Source organism: Perognathus longimembris, chromosome 10 (assembly GCF_023159225.1).
Source record: "Perognathus longimembris pacificus isolate PPM17 chromosome 10, ASM2315922v1, whole genome shotgun sequence".
Taxonomy (NCBI): Eukaryota; Metazoa; Chordata; class Mammalia; order Rodentia; family Heteromyidae; genus Perognathus; species Perognathus longimembris.
The window spans coordinates 22,196,168-22,215,041 of NC_063170.1; positions in this window are offsets into that span (position 1 = coordinate 22,196,168).

An 18,874-nucleotide genomic window follows, 5' to 3' on the forward strand; every position below is an offset into this window, starting at 1 on the left:
ATGCCACATGTAGGTTTCATTACTTGCAAGCCCCCCTCATCCTAAGTGAGGTGTTAAAAGAGGAGTAGGTTGGACACCAACGACTCACTCCTGTAATCCTAACTACTCAGGAGGCTGAGATCTGAGAACCATGGTTCAAATATAGCCCCAACAAACAAATCTGAAAGATTATTACCTCCAGTTAAGCAGTGTAAGGACACAAATGAAGGTGTGGTTCCAGCGGTAGAGCGGAGAAAAAGTTAAGCAAGAGTGTGAAGTCCTTGCCAGGTGCTGGTGGCACACGCCTGTAATCTCAACTACTCAGGAGGCTGAAATCTGAGGATTGAGGTTCAAAGCCAGCTCAAGCAAGTAAGTCTGTGAGACTCTTTATCTCCAATTAACCACCAGAAAACCAGAAAGTGGTGCTGTGGCTCTAAGCAGTAGAGCACCCAGCCTTGAGGAAAACAAAAACAAAAAAAAAAAAAAAAACACCAAAAACAACTGGGGAACAGCTCCCAGGCTCTGAGTGCAAGCCCCATGATGAACAACAACAAGAAAGAATGTGAGGTCCTGAGTTCAAGCCCCAGTACAGGCATGAAGAAGTACAAGAAAGAGGAAGAGAGGAGGAAGGGGAGAGGGAAGAGGAAGAGGAGAATTACAGTCTGCAACATCTCTCCTTAACTATGTCAACTGAGACGCTTCCTTCAATTCCATGCCAGGAAAGCAAAGCCCCCAATTCTTGTAATAGCTACTGAGTACTGAGCATTTAAGGTGTATTGTCTCCACTCCTGACTACCTTATTGGGCATAGGAAGCACAGAAGCAGAGGAGCATACTATGGCCAGAGAGATGAAATCAGTCATTCAAGGCCCATGGCTAGAAGGGAGGAAGGGCTGGCCTAGGTGTGTGTTGTGTCCAGAGGCTGTGTTCTACTGGCTCTGCTCTGTCATCCTTTTGTGGTTCAGAGATACCTGCTCTGCCTCTTTGAGTCTTCCCCTTCTGTGTGTGTGTGTGTGTGTGTGTGTGTGTGTGTGTGTGTGTGTGTGTGTGTGTGTGTGTGTTGGTATTGGTATTGCGGCTTAAACTCAAGGCCTCCAGCTCTTATTTGGCCTTTTCACTCAAGGCCGATGTGCTACCATGTGAGCCATGTCTCCACTTCTGCCTTGTTGCTGGTTAATTAGAGATGAGTCTCTCTGATTTGTCTTCCTGAGCTGGCTTCAAACTGACATCAGAGGATCTCAGCCTCCTGAGTAGCTAGGATTGCAGGCATGAGCCTGGCTTTCGTTGATTCTGTCAGAGTTTGTTCCCTGTGTCCCACTGTCTTTCTCATCATTGTCCCTCTGCTGTATCTGCCCCAACTCCCTTCTCAAGCGGATCCCCAGCCAGGTCTAACCATGCCCCTGCTCCCTGGGCTCTCACAGCCCCAGCCTACACAATCTTGGGCCCAGCTCTTTACACATGTCACATCAGTGGCCAATGAATGGACATGTTTTCTCAGTGAAGTCAACTTTTACAAAGAAACATTTTTAAAAATTGACCTGAGCTGGAAGCTCAAATTATCTTCTTATCTTCTCTCCCCCAGACCTATTGTTTCCTCTCTTTTGGCCTCAGTTTTCTCACCTGTACAATGGATGCCTAAGAGCTGACACTTCCATAGGTCTACTGTGTGCCAGGCCTATTGCTTGGCCTAGTGACCTATCAACAACTTTAATGAGTTAGATGATTTCAGTATTCGCTGTCTCTGCCCCATTCCACTGATGTGAGAGAATTTGCTAAGATCAGGTCCTAAGCCTTGGGACAGTGACTTCAAGCCACCCTTGAAGGTCCTTGAACTGGAGAGACACATCGTATCTCCCCCAAAAATGAAGGAACACAGCCTTGAGCAACAAGCAAGCAGAGGGGCCCATCTATGCACGACTCATTCCTAAATTCCTTGATTTTATAAATCACTTAACATCTGGGAGGTACTTGGTAAATGTCTGGTACAGAGCAGGTGCTAAATAGATGTGTGTTTATCTTCTGCTCATCCATCATCCACTCTCAGGGTGAGTTGCACATTTCAGGAAGTAACATTCGCATTCATGAAGTTCATTTGCTCTTGGCAATCAGATTCTGGTGCATGTCCTTTGGGCTTCCTAGGTAAATAAGAGTTTGGTCTTTAAGGGGTAGGTATCACAGTCTAGCAAGGGGAATGGAGAAGCTTTTGGGCAACCATAGCTCCAACAGAAGTAAGGAAACAAGAAGAATCAACCCACAGAAAGGGGTAGGAAGAACAGACAGAGGAGCAGGAGGAGGAGGGGGAAGGCTAGGAAGGTGGGGAGGAAGCACTGGATTGCCTGCTGAGCTCCAGGCCATTGATCCAGAAAGACTCTGAGGTGGAGAAATTGTGGCAGGCCACCCCGCCTGCAGGGGGCAGCAGTCACCTATCACCGGGGCTTCTGACTGTAAGAATAAGAAAAGCAAGAAATCAAACAATGGGTGCTATTTTATGATGTTAAAAAATACAGTGCAGATCAAACCACTACCTTCATGTCTTGAGTCCCTTGAAAGCCATACTCCATGAAATCCAAACAAAATTGCTACTGGTTTACCACTCCAGCTGGAGCCAGTTTACAAAACAGAATGAGCCCCTCACCGGAGGGCCTGATGGCATCACAGGAACCTGAGCTCCAAGGCCTGGTACAACTTGCAGGAAGAGGTGGGAAGAAAGGTTTTAGATTGAGGGACCTTTGCAATCAAAGGCATAGGAGGGACATTTTCTAAGGCCTAGACTAGAGACAGGGACAGGGACCTAGGGAAAAGCTGGTAGGTTGGCCCATTTCTCAGATTTGCAAACTGAAGCCTGGGACGTTGGTGCTTTCTGCCCCTAGACCATCGGGAGGCAAAGTGGGTTGAAATTTGGAAGAATGCCTTGAAGATGAGGTATAAAGAATAAGCCCAGATGGCTAAGAGCTGACACTTCTGCAGGCCTACTGTGTGCCAAGCCCCTGCTAACCTCACCAAATCTTCACATTACAGGTGCTACCATTCCCATTTGACAGATGAGAAAACTGAGGCTCAGGAAGTCTAAGCCACAACATACCCAAATCCACAGAGCTGGTAAGTGGCAGAGCAGGTATTCAAACTTAGGTCTCTATGACCCCAAAGTCTGCGCTGCTAGGTGATAGAGCAAGGAAAAAAAAGAACAAAAACCAAAACCAAAGCAGTGAGGTTTAGAAAGACATTCTCCTGCCTGGACATAGCTTGCAATTCTCCAACTTCGTTTGCGCCACGAGCTCTGTTATGTTTTATTGACTGGCAGATTAGGTTTCCACAGTTCTGGAGAAACCTTGCCCCGCCCCATTTTAAACACAGCTGTCTGGATGGGGGGGGGGGGAGAAGTGTTCTAAACAGGAGTTGTTTAACTAATTGCCAATTATCTCTGAATAGGGTAAGGTTTCCAACAGCTGTGAGGGATTTTGGTCCCCATCCATTGCCTACTGTTGCCGGTACTTGGCGTGTGTTGAGGTATTCTTGGCCTCTTGCTGCAGAGACAAGCCAGTGCCTCACCCTCCTCCATCAGGCAAGCTGCCCCCACCCTCCTTCTGTGCCCAGGGTGGGTGTAGCAGGGCACTGAATCTGAGTGCAGGATGCTGGATTCTCTGTCTCCCTATGTGTATCTGTCTTTCTGTCTGTCTTTCTGGTCTGCAGTTATAGGGCAGACTCTGCCCAGTGCAGCAATGCAGAATCTTCTCCTGTGTAAATGATTCTCATTCAAGTCTGAGCCCATCCTCCCTTCCTTACCTCTGGCATCCCAAATCTAGCAGCAAGCTCAAAAAAAAAAAAAAATCTCATGTGAGATGCCCAAAGACCCTAGCATGGATGGGGATAATTGTATCCCTTCTGGCTGTGTCTGCTGGATTCCTGGGAACAAGCCGAGGGGCAAACCTTTGTAAATGTTAATCTCCTCTCTGCTTAAGATATCACCCATGTCTTTGATGTTCTCAAACATGTTGACTCCTATCTCTGTTAAGGGTGTAGGGTCTGGACAGGCCAAATGCTCCTTTAATCTGCTGTCTTCCTCTAGGAGACCTGGGTCCTCATGTGTTCACCTCCAGCCGACACTTGAACAAGCCCTTCTAAAGCCAAGTTTGGGGTAGGTGCAAAAACAAAGGGATGCTGACAATCAGGCCACTGTGCCCCTACTACCTTCCAGAAGCCAAACTTGATTTGCATCCTGTTCTCACCTGAGCCCCATGGATCCAAGTGGATGGTCATTCATTACAAACACCTTCTGCCAAAAGGAAAGGTTTTCCATCTGTGTGTATTGGTATTGGTTAAGATAATGCTAGTTGCTATAACAAGCAAGGCTATTGTTGCATCTGTTCCAGAGGTCAAGTCCAAAATGGATGCTCTTGATTGCAGATGGGCTTTCTCCAAGTGAAGACTCAGAGAGGCAGCTTTGTTCTGTCTTGAAGTCCTTTCTTCGCAGCAAGTGGTTCCCAAGGTGGCTGTGTTCGCCTGCCGCAAACTGGGAGGAGAAAGCAGCCCTGCTTCATAGCTCTGCTGATGGGAAGAACACAGATCACTTCCTGTCATATGCAATTGGCACTTTTTTTTTTTTTGGTAGGGAAGAGCTGTGCTGAGGATGGAGCCCAGGGCCTTGCACATGCTAGGCAAATGTTCGTACCATGAAGCCACATCCCTGGTGTTGCATTGTCCTTTGCCAGTCAGCCCTAGGAAATCACAGAAGGGAAATAAGTAATGTGGGTCCTGGCTTAGAACTGCTTCCCTCTGCCAATCTCTATACCACAGGAATGGGAGTAGGAATCCTGCTGTGCATACTGCATGTACTATGAGGAGACAGCTGTGTCACAGGAGGACGAGAATACCTCAGCAATGGACTCTGAGTCTGACAGGGCAGGCTCATGCTTCACAGTCCAGCTGTGTCTCCTCAGGTAAGGCTTCCTAATCTCTAAAATGGACCTCATGCAGAAAGGGAGGAGACGAAGAGTAATGGTGTGCTACATGTTATCATATGCTCCAGTACAGTCAACAACTAAGTTTGAAACTGAAACTTAGTTTCAAACTTAGATTTCAGGGAAACTTTGATAGGATTGGAAATGTATAGGGCTTTCCAGTTCTCCTGAAAGAAAGGAATGGGTCCAAATTCCTATGTGGTGACAACTAGCTAGAGCTAGTATAAAGTGTTGCCTTATCTCCAATATCAAATCCAAGATGTGAACTTCCCAGCATGCCTTTGCCTGCTTTGCCCTATGGGCCGGGGCAGCCTGACCCTCACTGGCAGGTGAGTTTGAGAACCCTAACTTACAAGTGTTAGTTGGATTTCCTAAGGATGAACCCATGATTTTAGTTCAGGAATGACTGATTTCTGCTTTGCTGTTTTGAAAAGAACTTGGCGGTTTCCAAAAGTCCACCCCAATCATAGACTCTTGTGCACTGATGGCATTAACTAACTGCAGAAGTGGCTTATGAACATCCAAACCTGATGTCTTGGTGCATATTATGTTTTTAGTTGTCTAGGTTTTTACCTTGAAGAATGGTATGTTATAAAGACTGCACCACCAACTTCATATCCTTGTTGGATTTTATAAGCTAACGAATGGGAATTTCTGGAGCAAGTTTTACTGCAGAACTCAGAGTCCTGTGAGTGCAGTGATATGATTAGGAAGTTGGCCAGCCGGGGCCCTGCTGGGGAGGATGGATGACTGACAGCTGTAATTGATTGGCACTGGTGAAGATGCCAGGGGCACGACTTTGTCAGGGCAGGCTGCTTATCTGCTGCCAAGGTCCGCTTGGCTATCACTGGGAATGCAGGAAATGAGCAATCATGGAAGACTTTTAATGATCTGTTGACAGAAGTAAGTTAAGAAATAGAATTATAAAACTGTTGGGCAGAGCAAGGAAGCAAGAAAGCAGAGAAGGAAGGGGAGAAGGAGAGAGAGAAGGAAGAAAGGAGGAAGGGAAGGAAAGAAGAAAGGAAGGAGATAAGAGGAAGAGAAAGAAGAGGAAAATGGAAGCAGGAGAAAGGAAAGGGAAGAAGAGGAAAAAGGAGCCATGAGGAGAATGGAGGAGAAGGAAGATGAGGAGGAATAGAAGAATAACAAGAAAGAAGGAACTGGCAGAAAAAGAAAAAGAGGAAGAGAAGGAAAGTATAAATTCTGCATTTACACTAAAGATGGGCTAAAGTTCAATGCTGTAACAAATGACCCAGAGTCTCAATGGCTTCAATCAATGAAAGTTTATTTCTCATTCACTGTACACATCCATCAAGATCAGCAGAGGACTGTTTCACATTGTCTTCAATCTGGAGGCTCTGCCATCTAGAACATGATTATAGAAAGGAAAGAGCAGAGGGTGAATCCCACAGTGAGTTTTCAATAACCCACCGAGAAGTGACATTTGTCGCTGCTACTTCCATTTTGGTTGGCAGAGAAAGCCCTGCCATGCCTAGTGATTTCAGCACATACCCAGGCAAACTGGAAACTCTGTGACCAACCCTAATACTTATTTCTCTGAGGATCCCTGCATTCTGGATCCAGAAGAGATCTCTTTGTTCAACTTGAGAGTCTTTGGGTTGCAGGTAATGAAAGACAAACATCTAAGCTACTTAAAAGGAAATACTGACTCCCCAAAACAGAAAGCAGGAGCAGCTCCAATAGTCTTCAGGTAAAATTGACTCCCAGAGTCACACCTCTGAGAGTCACACCTCCTTCCCCTGAACTCCATTCCCTTCCATTAGAACATGGTTCTTAGGTTTCATCATGGTTCAAGTTCAGTCCGTGGTCTCAGTGTCACTGTGCCACTATGGGCCATGTGCACATTCCTGAACCGATTTCTGTGTGGAACAACATGTCTAAATCACATGCCCAAATTAACTTCATCAAAAACACATGGACCCAGGCCAGCATGAGGGTAAATTTGAAAACCATGTATATAAAATCTTTACTAGCCCAGTTTAGTGTCTCTTACTTGTCATCTTAGCTACTCCAGAGTCTGAGATCTGAGAATTAAAGTTCAAAGCCAGTCTGGGCAGAAAACCTTGTGAGACTTGTCTCCCATTAACCAGCATAAAGCTAGAAGTGGGGTTGTGGCTCAAGTGGTAGAGTGCCAGCCTTGAGCAAAAACACCAAGCAAGAGTATAAACAAAGCCCTGAGTTCAAGCCCAGGTACCAGCATAAAACAAAACAAAACTTCACTAAACCAGCTACTCAGCAGGTAGAGGCAAGAGGATCACATGTCCAAGGTCAGTCCTAGCAAAGTGAGCAGCAAGGCCAAGACCCTGTCTCATAAACTGAATAATATTTGTAAAAAAAATACTGGTGACATAACTCAAGTAGTAGAGTGCTTGCCTAGCATGTGCAAGGCCTTGGGTTCAATCCTCAGCTCTGAAAACCAACCAACCAAGAACCAATGACATCGTTTCTAAAAAAAAACACACAAAACCATGCTACAAGAGCTCAATATGGTACCTATTATTATTATTGGTAAGGAAACAATTGCTTAGGTAACATCTCACCCCCTTGAACTATGAGAACAGAAGGTTTTACCAAGGAAGTTGGTGCTGATGGCAAATACCATTTATTTACCCTGGGAGGCAAAGCCTTGGGCCTGAGGACTTGGAAATGCTAGTGGATGAAGCAAATTGAAGAAGACATGAATTGTCATCTCCTCCTGCTATAGAGATTGCCAGTTTTAGAGACACAGAGCGCCACAGACAGTAAATCAGAACACATAACACATTCTTCCTATTTGAAGTACTATCTGCTATTTAAAGAAAGGAAAGCCAGTTCTCTGGCCACAAGCCCCTGCTTGTGTGACAGAATCTGTGGTGTCACCTCTGGGGTTTTCATTATTCAGCTGTTTTGAGGATGAGTGATTGATGTAATTAAAGTTATTGGTAAAGAAAGACTCAGTTACCAAGTGACAGATGAGTCAGCAGTAAGTTTCACTAATGAAATAATGTTCCAAGGAATAATTCCTAAAATAAGTGTTTCTTCTTTTTATCTTTTAACTCTGAAACATTGTAGGTCAGCAAAAACAAAACAAACAACTAGATGTGAGTAGGGTATGGAAACTTAATACAATCTGAGAAGTTGCCCGATTTGGTCAGTCTCCATTGTAGGAAATGGCACTTATTGAGTGGTAAGGGTTCAAACTTATGTTTACTATGAGTCAATCCTGGGCATTGTACCCCTGCTTTCCTTTGTCCTCTGAGGCTGCTGTTATTACTATCTTGCACATTAAGACACTGATGTTCACAGAGATGGAGGGACCTGTGCGCCTTCACAGCTAAGGGGGCCCAAGTAGTTCTGGAGCTTCTCACATCGCCACAGGCTCTGGGCTCAAACCTTAGGTTGTTTAACTTGAATCCAAGCACACCCAGAATAACAAGCAGGAACTGTCTGGATTTGAACCCCCTTCCATATGACTCCTGAGCTCTTCCTAAATTCATGGACACATCCTATAAGTTGTCTTCAAAGTCACTGATGTGTGTTTACATTTCTACCCCCCAAGGACACCCAAGGACTTCTGGGAAGACATAACCATGGGGACAGTGTGACACAGTTGGTGCCACACTTGAGAGAGGCTCAGGTCACAGCTGGGTCAGGGGAGTGGGAATCAAAGGACCCAGAGGCCAAGGTGAGTGTGAGATATATGACAGCAGTGCCAGGCTCCAGAAGTTTCCCCATGAGGACTGAACAAAGGCTTTTGATGCTAATCTGCGGTGGGGTGAGAGTGACAGTGGGAAGGAGGGGGCTCTGTGTTGGACATGTTGAAGATAAGGGCATATGGCCCTTCTGGCTTGAAATAGTGGGTATATGGCTTAGAGTCGGAGCGGGACAAATCTGAACACTAAGCGAGGTGTGACATGGCTAGAGAACAAGGCCCACCTGCAGGGCAAGGGTGAGGAGGGCCAACTTGGTTCTCCACACATGGAGGAAAGAGGGGGACAGGGCAAGGGGAGGCATGACTTGCAGTGACAGTGACTGCGTGCTGTGTGCCACTGTGTTTAGCCACAGAAGGGAAGCATGAAATGGGAGACCCCACTTGTGAGCAAGTATGGAATGGACATCCATTCAATCTGGCCTCAGAGTCCATCAGATTCACTGCCTCCCAGCCACTTCCACACTTGGTTCAGAGCTGGGGGTCCAGCCCACACCCCCCCCCACTATCCTCCCCAGAGAAGGCAACCACCATCTTTCTAGTGGAGATGATTATATGGGGCTGTTGGCTTTCAGCCCAGGAGAGTGAGCCCAGACAAGAGGAAATGGTCCCGTATTGCGGACCCCCCAAGGATGGGGGAGCCAAAGTGCAGCAGGTGTGTGGGAGCCTTCCCATTTAAGTCCTTCATGGAAGTATACCCAAGATGAGAATCAGTGTGCAAGGGATTTGTAAAGAAAGAGCTTCCAGAGGAAACCAGTGAGGGCATGGATGGAGCTGCCATCCCTTGCTCTATCACCAACAGGCTGCATGATCCTAAGCAAGATGCCTGAGCTCCCAGACCCTCAGTTTCCTTATCTACAAAAGAATAAGGTGCAGTTTTCCCAAGTGTGGTAAACTATGTTTTGAGATGGCCATGGTGGTACATGCCTATGACTCAGGACAGGAGATTGTGGTAGCAGGAGGATCTGCTGAAAGAAAGGCCAGCTGAAAGAGAGAGAGAGGGAGGGAGGGAGGGAGGGAGAAAGAAAGATAAAGACAAAGAGAGAAAGGAAGAAATGAGAAAGGAAAGAAAGAAGGAAAGAAAGAAGGAAGGAAGGAAGGAAGGAAGGAAGGAAGGAAGGAAGGAAGGAAGGAAGGAAGGAAGGAAGGAAGGGAGAGACTAGAGGAGGCAGCAAGGGAGGGAGACAATGAGGAAAAGGCAAGGCCCAGGGATGTAGCCCAATTGCAGAGCATTTGCCTAGCATGCATAAGGCCCTGGGTTTGAACCCTCACACTACAACACACACACACACACACACACACACACACACACACACACACACAAAATCTGGGAAAGCCTATAAGGGAAAAGGAACAAGGGGTGGGGGGGGGGGGGCTCTGGGAACAGTCAGAGTCCCTGAGAGATCTAAAAGGTGCCAGCTGCCTTCAAAGCCAGGGGCCAAGACATTGGCTGAATTAAATTCTTGTCATCTCCATCTTCGGTTTCAGCCATCGCAGCAGTATAAATATTCCTTTCAAAGTCAGTAAACAGTGGCAAAATGTGAAGAATCTGATTCTGTACAGGCCTGTGCCATGGCTAGGACGTGGAATACAGAGCAGAAGGAGCAGGCAGAAGAGCTCTGAGCAAAGGACACCTACTTCCATCCAGCCTTGAACTCCGCAGAACCATATCAGACATTCCTCCCATGTGCACTAAGATTTGGTAAGATGTTACCAGATTCAATGGGAAAACTTGAAGGAAACTAAAATCTCTACCAACCAAAATAAACCAGGCCAATGGACTTTCTGCCACACTCTTCACAAAAGCAAAGAAGTGGTGTTTATTCCAAACAACCCCTTTTCTCTGGCTCTTTAATGTGATTAGCCCTCCACTGTTAGTAAAGGTATTTTTACTTATATGTATTTGAGAAAAAAGAGCTACTTACTACCTCAGGATCTGGATTTAGATTGTTGATACAGAGGGCAAATAAAACAAACAAACAAGTAAAATTAAACCCTTGTGGTTTGGATCTTAAAAAAAAAATGTTCAAAACAACGGCACAGTGACCCTGATGTAAAACTGTGTTAGCTAGGAAGGTCTCTGAAACATTCTAGAATCATGAGAGGATTCAACATTAAGAGGCTGGCAGATACCTTGTTCTGCTGAAAAGATGTTGTGATGATATTCCTAAGGGCTTATGAGTCCCCCAAAGGACAAAGCCATTGATAGTTTACTGTGAGAAAAAAAAATATCCCCAAGCTATACAATATGGAAAGTCAAGGAATAACAGGAGAAAGAGGGGGGGAAAAAGCAGTCAAACTGAGATGTCAAAAAGAAGTTCAAAATAAATACATAAAATACCTATGATTTACAGCCTTGTCCCCAACTGGAATCTTTGCTTGATGGAATTTGTTTTGCAAAATGATGGGCAAAAGAACATTCATTTTTACTTAAGTTACATGGGATAATTGTGGACAGGCGGAAGTCACTTCAGATCAGAAAAGTAAGTAGATCCTTTCAGACAGCAATTATTCAGGGCAGACAAGGCTTCCTGGCAGGGACGCAGTCCCTTTTCTGCCTTGTTGTTGAGTCTCAGAGAGAGAAGGCACATTCTGAGCTGCTACCCATCTGTACTTCACACGCAGAGTCCTGAGGACGAGGTGGGTCTGTGAGCAGTGTTTGAGGAGGGCTCAGATGTTCCCCCGCCCAGCCTCAAAATATCTCCCTTGACAACCTGTCACTGTGTCTGAGATGCCACCATTATGAATTCATTCCTCTCTGTTAAGGCGTTTTGTTTCCAGGAGTTCTCAGTGAAAACACAGATCTCCTGCAGAACTTTGCTCACAGGAGGCAGAGTTGAGAGGCCTGGGTTGGGGATTGGGCTCTGCCTGTGAACTCTCCATAGAAACTTGGACACATCATTTTTACTTCCTGAGACTTACTTTACTTTCTTCACTGGAGTTGGGGGTGGGAAGGGGAGGGATGACAGAAATAAAAAGAGATCCATGGTCAGAAAATGCTAAGATCTAAGGTGTCAGGGAGAGAATTCTGATCACTTTAAAATCTGCCCAGGCATGGCTATCATAGACTGGACTTGGGTGTCCTTTGCCACTGACTGTCTTATACTCACACGAGCAGCTACTGTGAGCCAAAGGGCTGGGGGCCATGTCATACACACGTACATCATCATACTTCCCTCCCTTTGGGGGGAAAAACAACACCAGATCTTCCTTTAATGGTGGACACCTCCACCCAGGGCAGCTCTGCTTCTCCAAATTCTTGAAGGTATCCAGGCCCCTCTCTCTCTCTCTCTCTCTCTCTCTCTCTCTCTCTCCTCCTCTCTCTCTCTCTCTCTCTCTCTCTCTCTCTCTCTCTCTCTCTCTCTCTCTCTCTCTCTCTCCCTTTTCTCATCTCCCACAGCCAAGCCCTTAGCATCTTCCCTGAAAATATGGCCTCAACCTGCCAGCTTCTCCCCACCGCTCTGACTCTGATGCTGGTCCTAGGTAGCACCATCTTCCTCTACTTCCCCCTTTGCCTGCCCAGACTCTCACCTCCACCCTCTGGGGATGCTTTTAACACGTAAATTAGACCCTGCCACTCCCCTTAGAGGCCTCAACACCTATCCCTTTCTCTCAATCATCATGAATTCCAAACATCTGCTCAGGACCCACAAGTCCTCTAATCATGTACCTCTGCCTTGGCCTTGCCCTTGTTCCCTGCCTCCCCCCAGCCCCCTCATTAAAGCTCTCCTTCCTGTTGCCCAGAACTGCTACCTCACTAGTATCTTTGAATTTATTGTTCTTTGTCCTAGAACTCTCTTCCTGCAATTATCTGTGTGGCCTACTCTCAGTCTTATTTCTGTTCTCTGCTCAAGTACCACATCCAAAGGGATGCTTCCCAGGGGTCCTGGCTGAAAGAGCCCACTCCTTAATTTTCCTTTATAGTCCTTATCACATGAAGGTTGTGACACACTGTGATCATACTGTCTCTCCCTCTGAAGTGTAAGCTCCGGGAGGACAGGGACTTTATCTTGTACATGCTCCACTGGCAGCATATGGTAGATGCTCAATGAACACCAGCTGGGGGGAGGAAAGGGAAGTAGAAGGAGGAGAGGGAAGGGGAGTTGAAGCATCACTGCCCTGACAAGGAGATCAGACCATGCCAAGGTCTTTGCTGTCTTCTGTTCCAGCAAGGCAGGTTGTCCTGTGGAACCAGAAGTAGGGTGAATGCTTAGGTCAGGAAGGGACAGTGTGAGAGGAGGAGGGAAGGTGTTGCATCTACAGGAAACCCCAGATGAACTAGTAAGCCTTACTGACTGCTGGTTCTTAACAGATCAACAAGAAGAGATGGAAGGTCCTTGTGCATAGATTCCAGAAGACTGGAGCCTGCCATCAAAGGGCTAACCAAGAAGAGAAGGAGCCCCTGGAACTCTCCTGCCACAGCCCTGAGGCTGGATTCTGCCCTGTAAAGGTGACACAAGACAACCTAATGTTCAGCCTGGAGCCGGTCACTCATGGGTATCACTGACTTCCTAAGCTCCCTGAGGAACCCCCACCAAGCCCTAGGAAGTGCTGTTCCCCAAGGGAAGTAAGGGGGACAGAAGAAGTGCTAGGAAGGTTCAGCCATTCTCACAGGATCAGGACCACCACCTCCACCTTTACCTCCAACTTGGGCTTCTGTCTCCAAGTAGCATGCATTTAATAACGATGGTACTGAAGCACTTCCATATGCCCTGTACCCTTTCCATGGATGATGATGTGGAGGCCTAGATTGGTTACTGGACCTGTCCAAGGACACATTTCAGAAGCTGAGCCACCATGGCCCAGCACTCTAGACTACAATCTCAGTCACTGCACCATACTTCTGGGTCCCATGCTCCAGCTGGGTGAGAGGTGGCTGCCCACTGGTGGGTCTACAAAGGCCCCAGCCTCCCTCAGGTTTGTGCCCACTGCGGCCATGGCAGGTGGCTACAACCTGTGCTCCCCACCAGCTCCAGGACTGAGACCCAGACGGGGACCTGGACCGCCCACTGGAAGCCACCCTGGTGCTTACAGCTGGGCACTTGGTGGTTCATGCCAGAGGGTGAACCCAGGTTTTTTGAGCGCCGCCGCCAGGCTGCTGATATGGACTGGAGCTCTGAGCCCTTGTTTGATGAACAGCGGCCAATAAATTCATTAATCATCATTTTATGCCTCATCAAACCCCCTCCAAGCCCCTCCATGGGAGTTACACAAATTAGCCCCTGAAAAGACAGTAATTTCAGTTTAGCGAGGTAAGTGCTTTCTGATGGGCTCCGGGCACAGAGCTCTTCTGACAAGCCCATCCATCAGCCCACAGGGAAGGGGCGAGGCCCGGGACGTCCTGTCCAGCTCTCATGGCCTGCCCAACCCAGCTTGGGAGTGGGGGGGGGGGGTGTTACTGGGCGAACTTCGCCCAGGGCAGCAACCTTCTCTTGCTCTCTTGGCTCCTTTGCACCCATCTTCCACAGACTCCTCTCTCTCTCTCTCTCTCTCTCTCTCTCTCTCTCTCTCTCTCTCTCTCTCTCTCTCTCTATCTATCTATCTATCGATCGATCTCTATCTCCCTTCTCAACAGAAAGAAATTTAACTTTTTGGTAAACAGCTAATGTCCAAAACTGGGACAGGAACTGGAGGCACAGGAATATGTCCCGGCCTTCAAGTTCTTAACTGCGTTCGGAGAAAAGGACCGGGGAGACCTTTTTCTTCTTATGTGTGCTCATTCAGGTTCTGCGAACCCTTGAAATTATGGAGGGTCCAGTGTATTGCAGGCCTGCACTAACAGGAGAGAGGGATGGAGGGGTTAATTAGTGGGAATCGAAACCCCAGGCTCCAAACGGGGGCCATCTGGGAAGAGAGAAACGAGTGGGCCTGCCCGTTCATACCGAGGGCAGCTCCACCAGACCCCGGTGAACAGAGAAGAACGTCTTGTCTTTTCCAAGGCCCTTGGGCTTATCTCATGGCCAGCGCCATCTGGGGTGGAAGAGGATGTCTGGAGTAGAAGGAAAGACCTAGGACACGGCATGACACCAGCACAAGCATGGGGGAACGAAGGGGAAAGGAGATGGGGACAAAACAAAGTGCAGCACATTGTGACGACATCGGGTATTTGCAAGCGGGGTGCAAGCGCTCAGCCGTCTCACCTTCCAGCCCGTGGCACCCAGCTTCTTGCGGGAACCCCATCTGGCGTCCAGGCCGAGTGTGAAGGAGCGCGGGGAGACCGCGCGGCCCTAGCGGAGCCGCGGGGTCCGCGCGCCCCTGCCGCGGAGAGCTGCAGCGCTGAGCGACGCCCGGCCCCTTCATTAGCTTCCCCTCCACGCGGCGCTGCACGCCTCGGAAAATAAGTTAGCAAACGGGGAGCCGTTTATCTCTTTTATCTTGGGGCCTGATCCAATTAAATAAGTGCACATTTGCATTTGCATCCATCAGGCGGGGAGCGCTGAGAGCCTGGGGTTTGCTCGGAGCAAATAAAAGCAGATTTCACTGGGAAAACGACGTCCTGGGCGCGCGGGGCTCGTTCGGGCTCCGGAAAGGAGCGCTGCTGGGCGGGCGGCCTTGGAGAACCTAGGGTTGAGGGGTGCAGCCCCTACTAGGCGGGAGACCCCGTTCTGCTCCCCTCTCACCCGGTCCCCAGGGTCAGACTCACTCAGGGAGTCGAGTCGGAGCATCCGCCCTACTCTTGATGCGTTCTCCTGTTAGGCCGAGGTCCGGGCCCGCCTAGCGTCGGGGGTCCAAGTCGCATTTATGGAGAAAACGAAATGGAGACGGGGCCTGGCCTGATCACAAAGAGAGACCTGCAGAGAGCATCTAGGGGTGGTTCCGAAGCTTTGCTTAGCTTAAGGGAAGGCAGGCGGCGGGGTACCAGCGGGACCCGATTTCTCTCCTGTTCCGTCAGGAAGCAGAAAGGGGTACTAACCTCCAGGCCAGAGGCGCGGGTACCCCATTTCCTCGCACCTTAGGGAGCCTGGTTCATAGCACCCATTAGCACTTCCGGGGGTTGGGCAGCCGCCCGGGAAAGCACTGTGTGATTTGCCTGGAAGCTGGAAAGGTGCTTTCTAAATACGAAGTTTCCACTCAACGGAGGGTAGTTCGTTTTATTTGCTTTTCCTTCATCTTAATTTGTACTGTTGTGTTTTTGTTCTTACTGGCCAGAAACTATTGACCAAAAACAGTATTTTGGGGTCGCAGATGGCGTAGTAGACATACCCCAGAGACGGCAAACCCCAAATTAAACAAGATTACACCGGACACACGGCACCCGCCATGAGGAGCTGCAGAGGGCAAGGAGCCCGCCTAAGTGGGTGATCCTGAAGCCCTGGGTCGCCCAGAGACGTCGCCTGAGGTCCCCACCCTCTTGGCTATGTGGTCGCCGGCTTATTTCTCCTTTGCCTCCAGCTTAGCTTTTGGACCAGTGAGAAAGCCAGGGCGGGAATCCGTAGGGTTAAAACGGTTTTAATCAAAGGCCCTGCTCCCCCAAATTCCCAATGCTAATCAGGTCCTGGGCTCCAAAGGGCCAAGGCGACTTAAGTTAGATGAGTTCAAAGTTCAGAGCTTAAGCCTTGCGGTGCGCGCGGGCCTGGCAGGCCGGGCTTCGCCGGCCTCTCTCCCACTGCGAACCCCGGCATTTCGGGGGACCGGTAGGCGGCGCGCTTCCCAAACTGCATCCGCGCCGGGCTCCCTCTGGGGCGCGCGGTGGCAATCTTTCCACTGTGAGCGCTTTGTAGCGCGCGCCCTGGGCCTCTGCCCCAGTTGGCTGCTGCTTGTGGGGGACAGGTGGGCTGCGAGGCCGGGCTCTGGTGAAAGTCGCACGCACGGCCCTTCTTTCCCCCTCTTCCGTTCAGACCCTAGAGCTGCGCCTGCTTAAGGCAAGGAGCGGCCCAGAAGGGTTTGCAAACTCCGAGGCCTCGCAGCAGGCCCTGGACCCGAGTTACAGCACAACATTTTGCAAGGCCCTGGAACCCAGAATCTGGGAGCTGGGAGGGCAAGGCCTCCCTTGCAGCCTCGCAAGGTCCCCGTATTTGCTCTTGGGACTTCACTGGGCTATAACCCCCCCCCCCCCCGCATCCCGCTCCCAAAGACTTGAACTGATTTTGTCCAGAACAGAGAAATGAAGGAACCCAGCCTGTTCCCAGATGGGCGCTGCCTCTGGAGACTGCTCTGCAGTGATCGCAGGATCCATGTTGCTGCGAATTCAACGCCCTCATGTCCTTGTCCTTAAAAGTCAAGCCAGGCGCTCCTGGCTCCCGGGGTTCGGAACTGGCCCAGCCAGGTGCAGGCGGCCAGCACCCGCACAGCCGCAGCGCGCAGGTTTCGCGGGCACTGCTTCTCGATAGTTGGCCTGCGAGCAGATCCGAACCCACGCCACTCTTAAAATGCGTCGTCTCCTAGACGGTCGGAGAGACGACAAAACGGAGGTTCGGGCAGGTACTTGGAACTCCACAGAGATACGACTTCTCCTGGGACTACGTGGAGGACAATTTCCTAAAAGCCCCGCACTCGACCAGCCCTGCAGGCTACTTACAAATTAGAAAGTCTCCAAACCGCTGGCCACCGAAACTCAGATCTAAACACCCTCCCACCTCCCGCCCTACAAACAACCAAACAGATTTAATTAGGAGTTTGTGCTTTGGATGAAGTATGTTTAAAAAGAAAATAATCGTAGACCCTGCGGGGGCCAAGGGCGGGAGTGATTCGGGCCCGGGACTGGGACAGGGATCACCCGCCGCGGAGCTCCTGGGCGTGGTGCGCCCCAGCTGGGAGCCCTCTTAGCGCGGCCTCCCCTCCGGGAGAAAGGCCCCGCACTCCCCGGCGCACGTTTCCAGTTCCCAAGCAGCCGGGCGGACTTTCGGCGCACGGACGCGAGCCCCCGCTGCGGGCCGCGTCATTTGCATATTCCCGGGAACACTGGAAGGCCCCTAACTTTCTTTTAAAAATCGTTGGGCAGGGTTTAGGGCCAAAGCTTCCAAAAGCTGACGAAGTCAACTTTCTCTTTAGGGACTGGCCTATTCTTATTTTTCTAAACAAGGTGACTCCTGGGGTTGCATATTCAAGGGGTGGGGGGTGGGGTGTCTGTGAATCCTGCTGAGGGGGGAGGGGAGATAGAAGGACTGCCCGCAGGGCCAGGGAGGGCAAGTCATCTCTGGAATTCAATTGTTAAAAAAAATCATTTATAATTAAAGGGACAAAATAAAATGCAATAATCTCATGCATATTTAATCATTCGCATTTCCAGCTTTAAAACCATTCTCCTAGCGTAAATTTTGTCACTTATTTAAACCCCGAGTTAGGATGGAGGTTTGGGAAAACATCTAGACAATGCAGCTTTTAAACTTGTTTAAATGCAAATAATCTAAAGAATCCCGGTTACAAGGTTTTCTTTTATTTTTTAAAAAGCAAAGAGCAGCAACTGCGGAGAAACTTTGAGGTGTGTTTAGAAAACCTAGTGTTAAAGTCATCGTGAGTAAAGATGCAAATATGTGCATTTTGATTTAGCCTAATTAAACTGGAGTTATGAGCAAACACATTCTGTCCCTATCCTGGAGCTTGGGTTTAATAGAGCAAATTAATTCCCTCGTGGCAGCGTGTTTTTGCTGCAATGCACCCCGCCTCTCCCCTACCACTGAAAATTTCCCACGAATACATGGCAGCTCCAAATCTCCCCTGTAAAATGGAGACGCCAGCACCGCAGCCAAGCCCCAACCCCACGGGGTTGGCCGGTCCCAAGGCGAAGGGTGGTGGTGTGTCTCTCTGATTTAGAACTGAGGTGGCATCAGGAGTTTGCATTTTGAAAGAAAATATACGGGACTAAAACGAGACAACAAAATCTCAAAAATGCTTCTGTAGCCACCCAGACTGTTGAATCTCAACTAGGAAAAGTGTTAAAGCGACGACAACCCTCGTCCAGCCCATGATGGCCTTATCTAGGCAATGGCCTCGGGCTTTTTAAGTCACTTGTCCAAAAAGAGGCCCATTTGGGGAAAGTTCTCCCGAACCCTTTCGGGGCTCCGCTTTTTCCCCCTCCTCTCTCCAGGGGCTTTGCAGCTCCCCCTCCCCTCCTCTTCTGCCCTCTCGGATCTCCGATTCAGCAAAGGGCAAGCTCGAAAGTCAGAACAAGTGTGACACCTACCTGTGAAAGGGGGGTACCGTCCCGTGGTAGGTTTTGCCACTCCGGCATCGCCCCCCCTCACCCCCTCCCTCCCCCGGCGGCTCGCCACCCTCACGGTCGTGGATGG